Below are 16743 nucleotides of genomic sequence, written 5' to 3'. Positions count from 1 at the left end.
CCGTTAAAATGTGAAGTTCAGGGATTTAAGGTGGCGCCGTAAAATCCCAGCAATAACGTGACGTAGTGTCTGTTGTCACCCATCGGCTCCACCTTTACTCGCACGCGGAGCTCCAGACATGCGCAGTGGTTTCCTCTGAGCGGGAGAAGATGTCTGTCTAATGTCAGTAATATAATATCTGCATAAATTGATATGGCGACATGTAAAATCAGCAGCGCTTCGCTTTCACAGACGATGGGGACTTGGTCCAACTTTTAGCGTCACTTGGAAGGAAAGCTTAAAGAAAGGTAAGATCCGTGGACGTGATGCTAGCTAAGCTAGCTGTACTGACTGAGACACATGTTGCATCTGCGATAAAAAGTTGTCACTCATGCGCTGAATTATTGTGTGGAGGTTTTGACTGAGGTGTCGCAAATATGGGACAACGCTGTGACCAAAGTGCGATATAGTGGTATGACATTAAGGAACGATCCGATTCTTCTGGACGGATCTTTACTGATTACATTGATTTCTAAGTATTAAATATCTAGGTGTTTTATGGGAATGTGGATCTTTCAGTTCAATTTGAGAAGTAATTTTGATGGTAAAAGTTAATTTTTGTGTGTCACGTAGCGCGGGGTGCTGGTCTTGACTTGGTCTTGGGTTGGTGGTCTTGACTATAACTCTGCTACGTGGCTCCTTGGTTCCATGTCCTCCCCCACCCACCTTCTTTCCACCCCCTTTCTGTTGGATTTCTTTCAAAATAAAAGCCACTAATGGCAAAAAATTTAAGTTCATGCTGTTAGGACAGGAGACCAGATGTTTCCATCCCTGAAATTATGATGCATAGATTCACATATCTAAGTCTAAACTATGTTAGAGAGTAAACATGATAAAAACATGCTTTATCTGTGGCATTGTTCATTAAAATGGCACATTTCTAATTTATTCAAATTAAATACTATCGGTTCACTTAATGATATTAGCGATTAGGTATTATTCAGCAAGTACTTTTACTTTTAATACTTAAGTATTTTTAAAAGCTAGTACTTTTTTACTTTTACTTAAGTACAAATGTAATTTTTTTAGTCTTACTTTTACTTGAGTACATTTTTGTCTGTGTTTGTACTTTTACTTAAGTAAATTTTTTGAGTACTTTCTCCACCACTGCAAATTACCTCCACATAAGAACTCGTACTTAATTGACAAGATATTCATTATGCACATCAGTTCCTTGCTGTGAGTGAAAACTGTTTGCATATGTTACCACAACCGCAAAAAAGAAATGGGAATGCAGTGAATCAGCTGTCATGCAAAATCTTGAGACATCTGCAGAATTTACAGTTCTTCACTAGGAATCACTGGCGACATTATGTTGAAATGGTAAATAAACTTCAACAGCCAGCAATTAGCATTAGCATGTTCAGCAAACAGACTTTATACGTTAACCAGACCTGCCAGGCCAAGCTAGGCAAGTTGGATTAATATGTGCTGATTCGCATGGCCCTTACCCGAGTCCTTGGCACATTGATTTCAAACTTGCGCTACAGAATTAGATGGTTTATTTGCCAATATTCTGAGCAAACTTAACCAATACATTATTTCACAGGAAAAATAATCCTAAAAGCAAAAGTTTGTTTTGCGTGTGCAGATCTTAATGGAAAGAAACCCCTCCAAACATCTCACTGTACTTATAGCTTTCGTTTTGTCAAAAATGTCACTTGCGAATGCAATTTAAAAATGTGTTTTGACATACCTGCATTTGTACAAACACCACAATTTTAGACAAGCGATCATTTTATTTATTCCTCTTTATATGCTTTGTGCTGAACATGAATTAGTTGGAAGAAAACATTTAAGGTTCTTTCAAGATTCATGTACATTGCAAACATACAACAAACCAGTTTTTTTTTTTCCCCAACCTACATCCATGCCCATAATACAGTCACAGTGCGTGTGAAAATGAGAATTGTGAAGTGAGAGACAGGGGACAGTGGGATTGTGCTAAAGCTGTTATTTACATAAGAAATTGTATTTTTTAAAAAAACAACAAAAAAAAAAGTGTTAAATATGAAAAAAAATATCTCCAACTCTGGCAGCATGCAAATCTAGACAAGCAAGGCCCATGGTAAAAATCCCTCAAAAATGTTTTATTTGACCAGAAGTCAGGATAGAAAGGACAGGTTTGCCTTCTTACAATACAGTTAAATATTTTTGCCATATCTTGTGGCTGTATGTGAGAAACACTGCTTTTAAAATCCTCCCTTAATTTGCTGGCTTAGGTTGGAAGTTATGATACAATAAACTGAAATTAGAGCTACTGTGATGTAATACTTTACTTCATATTAGTCTAGAAACCTTTGTAATTAAAACAGAAGCAGCCGCAGGCTCTCTAAGCTCCCCTCATTCCATTTCCGTCTCTCTTGTTAACCAACTTTAGTTACATTTGGCTATGCATCACCATGGCAGCGGACACTGGCCCTCTCGTCTGACTCAGACATCATCCAGAGCGTTTCAGCTTTGAGTGAGTCATAATGAATCCCACTCTCCATTGCTGCAGTGCTGAAAATAGGCTCACTCTCGTCCTTAAGATTTCTCTGGGGAGAGGGGCTGTGATCATCTCTCAAAACACTCCTTTCATTCTGTTACAAGCATGCCTTAAAATAAGATAGAGGAATGCTTGGATCCGAACAAAGCTGTTGGGGAGCTATAAATTGCAGATAATTGCAGTTTGTCGTTTCCATTTCCCTGCATAAACAGCATACACAGAAGCAGGATGCATTCCTTTGTAGAGATGCATCCTCATAAGGATGCGTCGGTCAATAATTATTGTTATTGACCATCACAATAATTGTAGACGCATCTTTATTTAACAGGGAATTCTTATTTAGGTGCTTTACAAGTGTACAGGCACATTTCAAAATGTTACAATATCACTGAAACAAGTTATTTTGCTTATTCAGTTTCAAAAAATTCAAATCATTTAATTTACATTCACTGTACAAAGATTACAAGCCATCTGCTGAAGAACTATCCATTCACTATCAACTAAAAACGCCTAAATTTAGTTTCCTTACTAAATTACAGAACATAACAGTTTTGTTTGTTAGTCTCTGTCACACTCCACAAGGTGAATAAGTCACAAAAGACCACAACTAAAGATGATAAATATTTAGAGTAGTATGAAGCATATTACTAGAAAGATAAAGAAACAGAGAAAAAGGTGCAGAAGTAACTGAAGTAACTTGAAAGGACTGTGAAGGAAACGATGCACTTGTACATAAAGACAACTACTAATATAAGTGCCATGACTAGGAGATTGCAGCTATATTTGCCAGCAAACTTGCATAGAGAAATGATGGAGAAAATGCAGAAGTGCTGAAGGTCAACATTAAACTAAGCTAAGCTTCCTTACCACCACAAGATGGGCATATTCTGTGCAATTTTAAGCTAATTTTCCTCTTGTTTGACAATATTTGGGTTCAAGACAAATTTTGGCTTATTCGTGTATTGTGTATTGTGCATCGTGAAGAATACCTCAATTTAATTTTGCCTGGATTTATCACTTTAAATGTGCATCTATCATCTCAGCTGCAAATGAAAAACACATTTCAGGTTTTCTAAATAGAGTCCATCATTTATTGTAGAAGGACGAACAATAGCTTTGGATGTGACATCTGTGGATTTCACCCTTACTGTTCTGCCAGATGAGAGCCTCTTTGTGCAAGAAAGCCACATCTCCCAGTTAAATTTGTAAATGAGATTTTCTAACCCCGGGCATGACATTCATTCTGAAATGCCCCTCTTGGGAAAATAAATATTTCCATCTCTACTTCTCCTAAAAGTCTCTAAAATCCATACACTTTAAATAAGGCAGATAATGAGGTGCCACCTCTGTGCTGCCCTGTCACTCATTGAGGACCTGCGGGTGATTCACCATTTACACTCCTTGATAGGTGTTGCCCAAGAATTCCTCTGTTCTTTTAGACATCTCTTCTCAAAACCCAGAGGGAGAAATGCACATTAATAATAAAATTCAAATGTCATATGAAATAAAGCCTGATTACTTATTTTACATATAACCAGTGGCAAAGCTGCAGGCAAACTCTACTATAGCAAGGCAGAATTGAATGAAATCTAAAAGCTATTGATTTCAGTCTTTAGCAATTTATGAAACGGCTCTATGGTAAATAGGGCAAAACCCTACATGGTTTTTATGTGTTTTCTGATCATTTGTTTTTCCCTATAATTACACATATATTTATCCTTAGTTAAACTGAAGCTGCAGATGGATTCTTAGAAAAATTGCAGGCTTGCCAGATACCAAGACAAAAACATCCCGTCTGTGGACATAACAGAATCCTTTGAGCGACGCTTTATGTGGAACAACAAATTTATCCATTCATCCATTGTGGTGTGCATGTATCTAAACATAAAAGGAAAAAAAAAATATAAATATATATATATATATATATATATATATATATATATATTGGTGTGTGTGAGTATTATTTCTGTTTTTCACAATAATGACTACATTTCATGTGTTATGCTTAATATGGCACATGTAGCTGTTTAGTGCTGCTGTTGGTGCAAATTATTTCAGTCTGTATCAATATTTAATTTTTTTAACAAACTAATCGTTTTTTTTCCTCTGAATCAATTATGTGAATTTTGTATTTAGTGACCTTTATCTTTCAAAGTTAGGTGAGAGGATGAAAAATCTAATTATGTCTGTCAAATATTTATTCATCTTGTCAACATCTGCTATCAACTGCAACTATGGTAAAGTATTACTTATTGATTTGGCTTCTTGTTGCTTTTGCACCACTGTCCGTTTTAACAAGCCAACTTTCCATTACAAGTTGAAAATGTGGTGAAGGTTGGAAACTGACTGTCATCTCTTAATGAATTCTTCTTGTGGTGTGTTTCAGCAGCAGGCCACCTACAGCTGATGTATAGTTTAATTTACATTTTAACGAGCGATCCGTGTTTTGAGTAACTTAGAATTAAATGTGTTGAAACTGACAACTGTTGATTTTGCTAACAAAAGGACACACTGGCACAGCGGAAGGATATGAAACTTTGCAGAAATCAGGAGAGCTCTTCGTTTTAGTTCATGGTTGAGATGCAAACGTCCAAACGCCGTTACAAATCACCGTAATTGTGTTTGGAAATTTCCGGCTTTATAAAAACTAGATTTGAGGGAATCAGTTATATATTGTGCAATGCCTGCAATCCCGCTGTGAATTTCGAGCCCTGCATTAGACATTTCTGCTCCGGATTTGTATGCAGACACTGAGGTAACACCATGCAAACTGCAACATGTTTACACAATATGATAGTGTGAGAATCTCATACCTGCCCAAGCCTGTCGCTACCTGCAATTCTTCCACATTTTGTTGTGAAAGATAAAGTGGTCATGGATGATTTTGATGTTATGAAGGCGTTATTTGATTGGCTTGTTCACAGATCTCTGCTGCTGCCAAGATATAAAGTTCAGGACACCCTCTCTGACAGAGTTTATATCTGAGCTAGGCTTCACAGTACTCGTCTTTCAATGTCCATTTTATCAGTTAGCTATCATCCAGAGCACAAAATACAACAGGTGTGATGTCAGGAATACAGAGAACAACTGTGCAGCAAAGAGAGCATCAGTCAGTCTAAGAAAAGCACACTAGGTTTAAAATAGTCCCATTCAGAACAGTTCAAACTCAGGATGTGCCACAGCTCTCCTGGAAAAGAACCCATGCTCTCAATCCACTCCGCTACCCTTCTGATGGGATTTGTGCAACATGAGCAACTGTGACCAAGAGATCAGGCCTTTGAGCTTTCCTATAGCAGACAATGACATGTTGCTTTATCTCCTTGTGAAAAGATCTTTAAGTAGGTGTGTGTATGTTTTTAATCAGTGTTTTTTGCAAAAAGTGAGTGAAACGTGGCTAAAGCATATAAAATTAGCCAGCATGTGTGTATTTTGTGTAACAGACATGCAAGGATCAAATTCAGTCAGTTACTGGGAAATGATGCGTTTGGGATTAAAAAGTCGGTTAAGTCAAATAATCTGTAGACCAGAATGCTCCTACTGCCGACATCAACTGATGCAAGTATGAAAAGCAATCAACAAAATGCCTGCAAATGTTTGTATTCATGTTGCCACTTGCTTTTTCTCCAACTACTTTGCAAATTTACAAATTTATTGTGATGCGGTAATTTTATCAGCCACAATTTCTTAAGCGAACGAGATAATGCGGGCACTTAAATCTTGCGGTGTTGTAATGGCTCTTTTGCTTTAATAACTATAAAGTTAACAAAGCTCTGGCACACAGCCAAATATGTATCCTATCCTTATCAATCCAAATAGCTCAGAGAACAAGTGGACTAATAATACTTGAGAAATAACTTAATTACAGCTCACTCTCCCCAGCACTCTAATTATAGCCTTTACAACAGAGCGGCAGTAATGCACTTTTAAGTGTAATGGGAGTTTACTTAATTAGGCCTATCACACACAGGCATGCTCACATGCACACGCAGACTTAAAGGCTGGTGTGAAAACTGTCATTCAGTAATTAGTAGCAGTGATGAAACCCTTTATTACCATTTCATTTACGCAGCAGCAGAGCAGACTGCTGACCTGTGTGTTTGCACTGAAATGAGATTTGCTAAAAGATTTAAACGCAATAATATATGTATGATAGAGTTGAGACAAAGCCCAGTTCAATAGGTTGTCTTGTCTGGCACTTCATTTCCCAAAGGCCAGTACTATTCGTTTCTTTTTTTTTTTACAATTTCTCACTACACCTAATGTCATTTCCAAGGTGCACTAAGGTTGTAAATAAAAAAAGTTGTGGTTTCAAAAAACACAAAAAAAAAATTCAACATACAGTTTTTCAGTCTTAATGCTCTTTTCACAGGAGGTCAGATAAAGCGCTGGAATAACTAAATTTTTCTCCAGCTGCATGAAGCTCAGTGTATTTCTGGGTTATGGTAGGTCACAGCGTTTTGCATTTTTCCTAGTCAACTCAACTCAAACACTTTAATCCCATTGTGGTAGCTATCGTAAGAAAAAAAACCCCAAATCGCATTTAATACAATTTATATTGAAGGAGTTAACAATTTTAACATAGGGATAAATAGATGTTCACTTGATCAAGACAAAAATGCATTTTGTTTTATTCAGCATTCAATATTATCAGGGTTTAACTTCTATTAGTTTTTGATGGGATATTAAATGCTAAAAAATAGCTGTTAAACATTAAAATACTTGGAGATAAGTGTTAAATGTTCATGTACTTTAGACCTAAAAAGAAACAGTCCATGTTTTCAGGTCCACTGGAATTCATGTCATTTCATTAAATGTGTTTATTTCAGTCACTAGAGACTTGATTTAGATTTATCCACAAAGATTTGAGATTTGACTTGAAAAAAAAATTGAAACTTTTTCTGCCAACATTAGATGGATGCAGGCACTTTTTTCCAAGTAGGATCTACTGTTAAAAAGAGGTCCCTCCCTGAATGTTTATATATTTAAAAAAAAATTTTGTTTGTTTTTTTTAAACTCAGCTTTTCATCTATGAAATAAGATTAATGTATGAAGAAACACTGCAGTTTAAGACTGCAAGTTATATTTCACCTATGAGAATTCACATTAATATAATTAAGCTAACTTTCTGAGTGAAGACAGTCTGGTTTTACAATGCCAAGGTATATAAAGCTGGTATTTTAAATTTGCCAAATATTTTATGTGATTCATTAATCCCTTAATAACACCAAAGTGCCAAAGGGGATTTTCTTAAACAGGTACAAGCCTAAAAAATCTGTGCTTTAAGACTACAAGTGGCAGTTTGTCAGCGGCCAACTCAAGGCTGGCTATCAAAGCAGATAGCCGAGTGAATTTACCAGAAACACCGGCTTGTTATACTTGTGGTACTTTACAGAGCCGAACAGCATAATCTTTGCAAGAAGCGCTTAAAAACAAATATACAAACAGAGTTAAACACAAGGTTTTACTTTCACAATCTTACACCCACCTATGTGAAGTTAAAATGAAAATATTGCATTATGATAAACCTTTGAAGGTCATGTGAGACGGAGCTTTTTTCAGGCTTCTCTATGATTGTTCACATCAAGATTATTCCAAATAATAGTTACTCAATAAGGTCAACCCTCGAGTCTGCTTAGCCACTGAAGAGTAAACAACGTCTCAAATTTACATAAACAGTCACTACTTTGAAGTGACAGCTTTTATGGACAATGTTTCATAAAACTAGGGCACAACAGATAGAATCAGAGCATGTCTGTCTTTGGTTTCTGCATATAGTACATCTGTAGTTGAGCGAGGCACAAAGTTGAGGAAGTAGAACTTTTTGTAACCACAAAGAGTTCAAACAGAGTACAGAAGCTTCGTTTGCTTTTCTTCTTTCATTGAAATGTGATTTTCAAAGTTTTCTCACTTCAATAGCATAAAAGTGATATTGGTTTCCTCTTTTTTTATCTAAATTTGTCAGAAAAGTGAGTAAACACTTCTGAATCAGTTGTGTACACCTCAGTGCAAAACAGTAAATTAATTCATAGAATTGTCATCGAAATTTTAGTTAACTGGGACAAAAGCTAAGGAGGAAATACTTTAATTTTACCGGAAATTGAAACATTATTTTGGAAGTACTATACAAGTACGGAAAGCAAAGTTGTAATATAGAAGAATGACCTACTGATGAAGATAGTCCAAGAAAACAATTGCCCTCAAAACTATTTTCTCTTGAGTTTGTAGGGTCTTTTTCCTTACTCATTTTAAACCTCAAGACTGCTATTGCTGTTTTGTAGTGTTATTTTCTGGACCATTACAGTTTGTCCTAAAGATTGAACGCAATTCCCATCCAAGCGTGCATCACGAGAAGATTTCTTTTCAGAAATGAGGAAACAAAAAGTTCTGCAACAAACTCATGAGCTGTAAAAAAAAAAAGTTAAGTTCTTTTATACCTTCCTTCTACAAAATAACGCCATCTATAATGACTCATAACAGTAATAAAACAGACTTTGTGCAATCTGAGTTTGTAAACATAATCCAGTAAGACTCTGGGCTTTTTAATAGCAATAGTTTGTGTTTATGTCTTAAACACAAAAAGTGTATGTCAAACATTCTGCCTAATGATGAATTGGCTTGACTCCACAGATGATATCATTAAACAGATTTTCTAGCAATAGATAAAACTCTGGAGAATTTCAAGCAGTAAAACCCAGAACCGACTGCTGCTAATGTAGCACATTTGGCAATTCTGCACAAGTCTTCCTTAACCTTTCCTTTGGTGCCAAGTCATCAAAAAAAAAAAAAAAAAAAAACACAGGAGGAGGGGGGAACACTTTCCAGCCTTCACACAAACCACTAACACACAGCTCCGGTGTGGCAGGCACCCAGCAAACATCCATGGGGCGAACAATTCATTAAAAAATGCAAGAGGATGATTTTTTTTTTCTCCCTCTCTTTTAATCACAGCAAAGGATTTTTCCAGATGGCCCCCTTAATGGGGTATTCTTGTGCTTATGTTTCCAAGCCAAATTGCTGGCCTACAAATCAAGATGCACATCCAACAAATATTTCATTATGAGCCAAGAAAATTCATAACATGGCCACTTTTTTTCTTAATTTATACAGCTTATGTCTTAACAACTCAAGGGGATAAATGTCTAATTTAATATTTCAGAAGTTCCTCCATTCCATGCACTTGAGAGAGTAATTCTTTTTTTTTTTTTTTTATCACCAAACATGACGTGTCCTGCAAAAATTTTACACCCCCTGGAGCTTTTTTATACATTGCAATATTACAACCACAAACCCAGGATTTAGTGGGATAGACCATTACAAAGTAGTTCAGAAATGTAAAGGGAACAGAAAATGATACGTGGATTTATTTTTTTCTACAATTGAAGACGTAAAAGTTGCACACATTTGTGTTATTACCTTTTCATTCTACTACCCCTAAATAAAATCTAACACTTTAAATTGCATTCACATGTCACTTAATTGCTTAGCAGATTCTACATGAGTGGAATTTAATTTAAGTAGCTGAAAAGTTTGGTAGAAAACCCATCATGAAAACAAGGAAATGCACCAATCAGTTTGAGGCTGCAAAAGCCTGGAGGTTCACATTCTAGCATCATCACATCCCTAAATAAACAGCTAGAGCTACAATAGCATGTCCCAGATGAAAGCATGTTTATGTGTTAATGTAAATGGAAAGAAGATTTGGGAAATTATGAGCCTCTATAAAACTGGTAGAGGTATACTCCAAATTGCTTGCAGCTGTAATTGCAGTGAAAGGCAAATTTAAGGACTAAATTTTAATTTGTAAAAAGAAAAAAAGAAAGAATGAAAACATGGGTTACATCTACTCCTCACAAATGCACACTGCTTTATGTTGGTACGTCACACAAGATCTCAGTAACATACGACGGCATTTGTGGCTTTAAACAAACAAAAATAAAAATAAAAAACAGGTCAAAGAGTCACTTAAATCCATGGATTTCAAATATTACATCTAACGAAAACACTAAGAACAGAAAAGATTGATATTTGTTTTAAAAACTGACAATCGGCTGAATCTGATGCTAGAGTCAGGCAGTGACCAGTGACTTTCGGGTCATTTGTACTGAGAAGAGATTAGGGGCAGCTGTTGATCCCATCACTGCACCATGTCTTGCCACAAAGTCAGACTCTCCAGTGAGCGCTGATCCACTTAACTGATTCTCTCAGCAGCCGCGGCAACTAAGGCGAGCTGACAGTGGGGCTATTTTCAGACAGAAATCACCCTTCTTTATACCTAGCCACAGATAGAGATGACCCAAGCCACTGCTCTCCATTAGAACGAAGAGGAGTAAAAAAAAAAAAAAAAGCCCAGTCGGGTGGCCACTTTGTAGCAAAGAGCAACCTTTTGCTCATGACAGCTCTCAGAAACAGACGAGGCATAAATGTTCTGTGACAACAGCTAATAAGGTTCCCATGATCTGCTGATGCTATGACACTGTAGATCTGCTCGAGTTGGTATGTGAGGGTCTCTGTGTTGTCTATGTTTATGTTGAAAGTGTGTGCTCTGAACAGAAGTAGTGTAAATGTGCTGTATGAGGAAAAAATAGAACTGCTGATAAAAGACATTTGAAGAGTCTGATCACCACCCGTACTTTAGTGTGTCAGATTAAAGGGAAAGCAGACTAAAATAGTTGGGGGAAAAAAAAGTAGTCTCCACAAATAGCCAATTAGCATTCTTCACCGTCTACATCAGAGCTGAATTCTGTATGGGGTTTTTTTCTGCAGAAGAATCGTCTTTACATGCAAAACATAAACCTGCATTTCAACATTGGTCTCTGGCCAGCTGATGTTTAGAGCACATAATATTCTGAATTGGAGTGAAATAAATTGTTCGTTCTGCTCCACGTCCTCCCTAATGATCATCTGTCCCTAATACATAAGATCTCACACTCAGACTTTACCTTGGTCACCAAACAAGGAGTTAACCCAATTACATCCTGCTCTCAACACTCAGGACAAACATTAACTGCCTCTGATAGGAATAAGTAGCATTTATTTTATTTATGAAATAATATTTTGCCGTAAGAAAATTTAGTTAATCTCCAGACCCTGGCTCTCCTGGTTCTGGAGAGCAAGACGACTTCATTTTACTGTTTAGCCTTCATATCAAAACAGCTTTAAATTCACTTTCACTTCTCTTTGTATCTTGCAAATCCTCCAGCCCACAATGAGAAGACAACCTGCTAAGCACTACGTTTTGCAATATGCAATGAATTAATCTAATACATGCATTTTGCCAAATTGAGAAAGTCAAAGTTTCAGATCAGGTTTTGCGTCGCATATGTTTTTATGTTGCTTTTGCTAGATGCATTGTTGGTCTTACCACAGAGCAACATTTTGTAGAAACATCTTATAATGTCAAAATCAATTTGGACTTCTCTTCCTCTTAAGAAAATGTCAGTCTGGTTTTCATGTTTATCTAAAAAAAACAACAACTAATGTTTCTCCCAAAGCACTTTCTGATTCTGAGGTATGCATTTTTGTATCTCCAGTACCGATTTTAGAGTTCTTGGAGAGACAGACCCAGGACTTTACATACAATAAAATTAGTCACTGGCATGTCCACAGGGCGTTTTTATTTTTCCAATTTAATATACACATAACCAACTGGACACTTGTCGATCAGGTATATTGGTGTAATGATCAACCTGTGGAGAGTTGAGGCAGACTGGGACTGCTCCTTCCAGGCACTGATATCCGGAGATGGAGGCTGAAATCGATGGGATGCCGGGATGCTATTAGAGCTCCTGCAGCCAGACGGCCGTGCGGCTACAACTTCAAAAGCAAAGTGTGGGAGGAGAAATGACAAAAGTTAATTATCTGGGCCCTGCCAGCGACCACAAAGGTAATCTGCAAAGTGGAGGACAAAAAGGGGCAATGGGCAATATTTTTGTCAAATCATTGCATTATCATACAAGACCAGGTCTTGGTTTTAAACAGTGACGATGTTCTAGTATTTTTTTAAACGAGATCTTTATTATATTCATGCACATGCAGATTATTTTGAAAGATACCAAGTAGGGAAGTTGGATAAGAAATTTAAAAGGTCAAACTGCTGACAAGGTTCAGACTTTATAGGCTACATATTAAACTGTGGTGAATCACAGCTAAAACTGCCACAGTGCAGCTGACGCCATATTGCTAAGCAGGGTGAGAAACCATCTGCTTTTACACTTTCCTTAAAAATCATGGTGAGCATATCGCTCTTAAGAAAAAGTTCAAGACCATCTGGACAACAAGACACTGCAAAGTCGGGAAAGTTCCCGATAATCGATTCAGGCTGACATCAGTTGATTTAACTGGTTAATAACTTTTACTCAGCTACGTTTTCTGATCACTCATTTGAAGATCCACACATAGTCAAAGCAATTCAATATTATCCCTCTCCTCTGTTTTTAATGTTTCTCGTTTGTGTAATCAAATATAACCACAGTAATCACCAGTACCCCTATTTTGCTGCATGCGTAAAGGCTCAGTCCTCAGTGATTCATTTCTAATGGATAGAAAACACAATTTACCACCATGAGAAAAAAGATGACTCTGTTTTACATGCATATGAGAGATAAAAATGAGCCATCTGCAGCAACAGAGTGCATCCAAGCACCAACATCAACACACTCACAAAGACATTCTTCGTAGGGAACTGCAGCGAATAATTATAAAAACTGCAGGATCAGCGAGCCAACTCCTACATGCAGCCACAGGCGTTTTCCTCGCTGACTTATTTCTGCTTTCAGTGAAGTTAATGAGTTAAAGGTCACTGGGCCGCTATAACACCAATTACTGCAACACTTCAAATCAGCAGTGCAGCTCATCAACATTGGTGGTTGGCTGATGTTGGGAGATTTGAGAAAAGCTAATTGCAAAATAATAAGCACAGAGGCTCATGTCATTATGATGAGACACACGCATGAAGCACTCCCTTGGGTTGGTGTAAAGGTTATGTACCACACTCCAGCGGGTGTCATGGATCAGCGCGAGGTCGGGGTCAGAAGTGGCACAGATCCTGTTGGGGTTAAAAGCAGGGTCATCTTCACAAAGCTTCGTTCTTGAAAGGGCAAGTTAACCTGATCTTTTAAGGTATTTTCCATAAAACACTGAGGCAAGCACAACTAAAATGGATCAATTAAGAATAATTTCACCTATTTGGGTTATTATAGTGGAACTATTATGACCTTGTTCCACATTTTGAATCTGGGTCCCAATTAAGGCATTTTAAGGTCAATCGCCATGGGGGTCACCAATTGAACACAACTCCCAATATTTGTCATTCATTTATCTGTAAGCTGATGTCATCTGCAGTTTTGGGGAGATGTGTGGACGCATTTCACCTTTTTGGATATTTAGTTTAAGAAAGTGTTTCTTGAAACATGAGGAATACTAGAGAATTTAGCTTTTCAGTCACTAGTCAACTCTGTGGACGTTTAAAACTGCTTCTCGGACCAACATGATGAAAAAAAATATGAAATAAAATGTTTGGGCGCAATACCCAACAGGTGAAAGTAGTACCCATTAAAATCAGAACTGCACAATACAGCAGCATTAGTGTCTGTTAATTTTAGTCATTTTTAACATAATAAACATAAAACTAGTCTGATATGAAAATTGGATGTTTATTTTCATCTTGTCGCTGTTTATGTTTGTGTCTTAAACACAAACATTTCTTAATTCAGAGACGCAATCTCAGCTGCATGACTGTTTTTTCAAAAGCGGACTGAGATTTACAATATCACTAAATATCAGATATGGGCTGTAATAATATGATTAGTATTAAATATCGGCCAAAATGTTCAGATAGGTGGATCCCCAATTAACAGTCATGACTACAAGGGCGCAGGACCAATAATTTCGTCAAACTGATCTATTGACACAGTGATTGCAAGAATTTTTAAGGTAGCAAAAGATAAGATTGTAAGAAAATAAAGAGCAATACAATAGCATAGCTGTGCAAACAGCACCACTCTTAGTGGTTTCGGCTCAGAGTAAGTTGCAATTAGAAAAATAGCTGTGCATTAAAATTCCATCTCCAGCTTAATGGAGCCTAAATGTTTCTGCCAAAAATATGGAAAAAACCTCAGATGCAAAACTATGTTAAGATTGCAGGATCATTGCCAAAAGGAATTAAAGTTGCCATATTTGCCTTATACCAATTCTTTGATAAGTGAGGGGGGAAAAAAGAACTAATCTAACTTTCCTACACAATAGATTGAATGGTTTCAAATGTGTGGATTCGAAATCAGGGCGACAATACTGTCACTGAGTCACGTGTTTTTTAAACACCAACTTGGTTCAAAAACTGCTGAAGCCCAGGCACAGCCCCGACTTCTACTGTAAGCAGATAACATCATAGCGATCAGCATCTGCTGATTAACTGCTCACTGAAGAGTACTTCATCAGCACATATCTGAGAGTAAAATGAATTCTAAACCTTGACTTCATTTTTCTCACCCCTGGGTAAACCAGACACAGGAGTCAGCCTGGGGATTTAAACGAGCAAATTAACTTTTCCCGGATGACTTTCCTAACCTTTACACAACAGCTGAGTGAGCACAGGATGGCCTTGTACCACCACAGGTCAAACTGTTCTCCTTTTTTACGACGCTTTACTGATGCACGGCTAAACAGACGAGATGCTGGTAACATTTCAGTGTAATAAGGGCAGTGATCCACTTCCACTGGTGATGCCTTGATAAATTAACACTCTAAAAACAGAAATGAATTAGGCAGCAGCCAGCTTGCCAACCAGTTGGCCTGGCAGTGACAGAGGGAAGCACATTCCCAGGGCAACCTTTAGAGGAAGTGCTGCATTGCTAATTAACAACAAAGATAGAAAAAGAACAGAAAAAAATGAGTAAATAAACAAAGAGAGAGAGAGAGAAAAAAGCACCCCCACCACTTTGCTTCACGCAGCCAGAAATGGATTTAACGACAGAGGCAGTACCACTCGAGCTTGTTAGGAACTCTTAAATTTCAAAGGCCAACACCTTTATGTCTCATTGCTTCACAATGCAGCACCAGCAGCCAAAGGAAAAATACCCAGGCTGAAGGACAAAACCTCCTGCTGGAGCAGCAATCACCACAGCTTTCACAGTTTACTTCTTCACTCTTGGGTTTGGATGCATTGGCATTGAACACACACACAGACACAAAGAGTCACTTTTTTAAAAAGTGAAACTTTGAGTCTTTCAAACCAAGCACTGAATGCAATTCTCTTCCCCTTATGATCCAACCTATGGAAAAGACTTTACTGGTAGAAAATACAGAAGGAAGGATCTGAGAAAAAGAGAATTTAATATAATGCATAATTTGTTGTATAACTGGTATGCATGTATATAATTTTCCTCATGATTTAGTCCTTTGAATGGGAAGCCAGAGAATGTCTGAGGAGAGACCAAAGGTTTCTGCAACAGTATGAAGGTTGCAGCTCTTAAACACTTTTCTAGATATATATATATATATATATATATATAAAAACATAGATTACTGCTAAAAGATTCAGAAATAGTAGCGCAAGCCAGGACAAGCCTTCCAATCATAGTTGCCGGTAAGCATTCAGTCCAGCCTTCTCAAGAATGTTTTCATATATCTGTTGTGTTTATGCTGCCTCTGTCTCGTCTCTGCTCCAAGGCGTACAGAGCCTCTTGGGCTGATTGACGGAAAGAGGTTCTGGCTCTTGCCAGGCAAGCATGATTGATGCCCTTGAGATGGAGCACAGCCAGCGAGGATTTCACTGTCACTCTCGGATGTGCCGAGGGCTCCAAGATGGCAGAGCCTTGATACGTCTGAGAATGTGAGTCAGTGCTCGCATGTGGCGACTGTAAAAGCCACTTCGGTCTGCATGTAAAAGTAAGCAATTTAAAAGGTGCACGCTGTGGCTGTGGTTCCGAGTTTGCTCCGATTGGTTCTTATAGCAACATAACAACACATTACCTACTTCCTTTGAAACCGCTGAGCCACTAGAGCAACAGTTTCACTTTTCTTGTAACAGCAGCAGTGTGCAAACAGATCCTCCCAGCACTTGAAAACTCTCGCACAAAATGCTTGCGAACGCTTAAAACTACAAAACACACCACTCTCATTGCAGCTTCGCCTTTCAGCACTCCAGGAGATAACATGCTGAATGAGTCAGTGGGGATGCGGAGGACAGACAGGATGTAATCACTCAACACACATGTACG

At 37.7% G+C, this 16743-nt stretch overlaps 1 protein-coding gene across 3 annotated transcripts in view; it reads right to left on the bottom strand.

The window, feature by feature from the left end:
• Window positions 1-16743, bottom strand: part of rbms3 (RNA binding motif, single stranded interacting protein) — a 339603-nt gene that overhangs the window by 319349 nt on the left and 3511 nt on the right. The gene's annotated exons all lie outside the window — the stretch shown is intronic.

Source organism: Poecilia reticulata, chromosome 11, assembly GCF_904066995.2.
Source record: "Poecilia reticulata chromosome 11, P_reticulata-male-v2, whole genome shotgun sequence".
Lineage (NCBI taxonomy): Eukaryota > Metazoa > Chordata > Actinopteri > Cyprinodontiformes > Poeciliidae > Poecilia > Poecilia reticulata.
The sequence above is the reverse complement of the archived record's forward strand: the minus strand, read 5'-3'. Positions and strand labels throughout refer to the sequence as shown.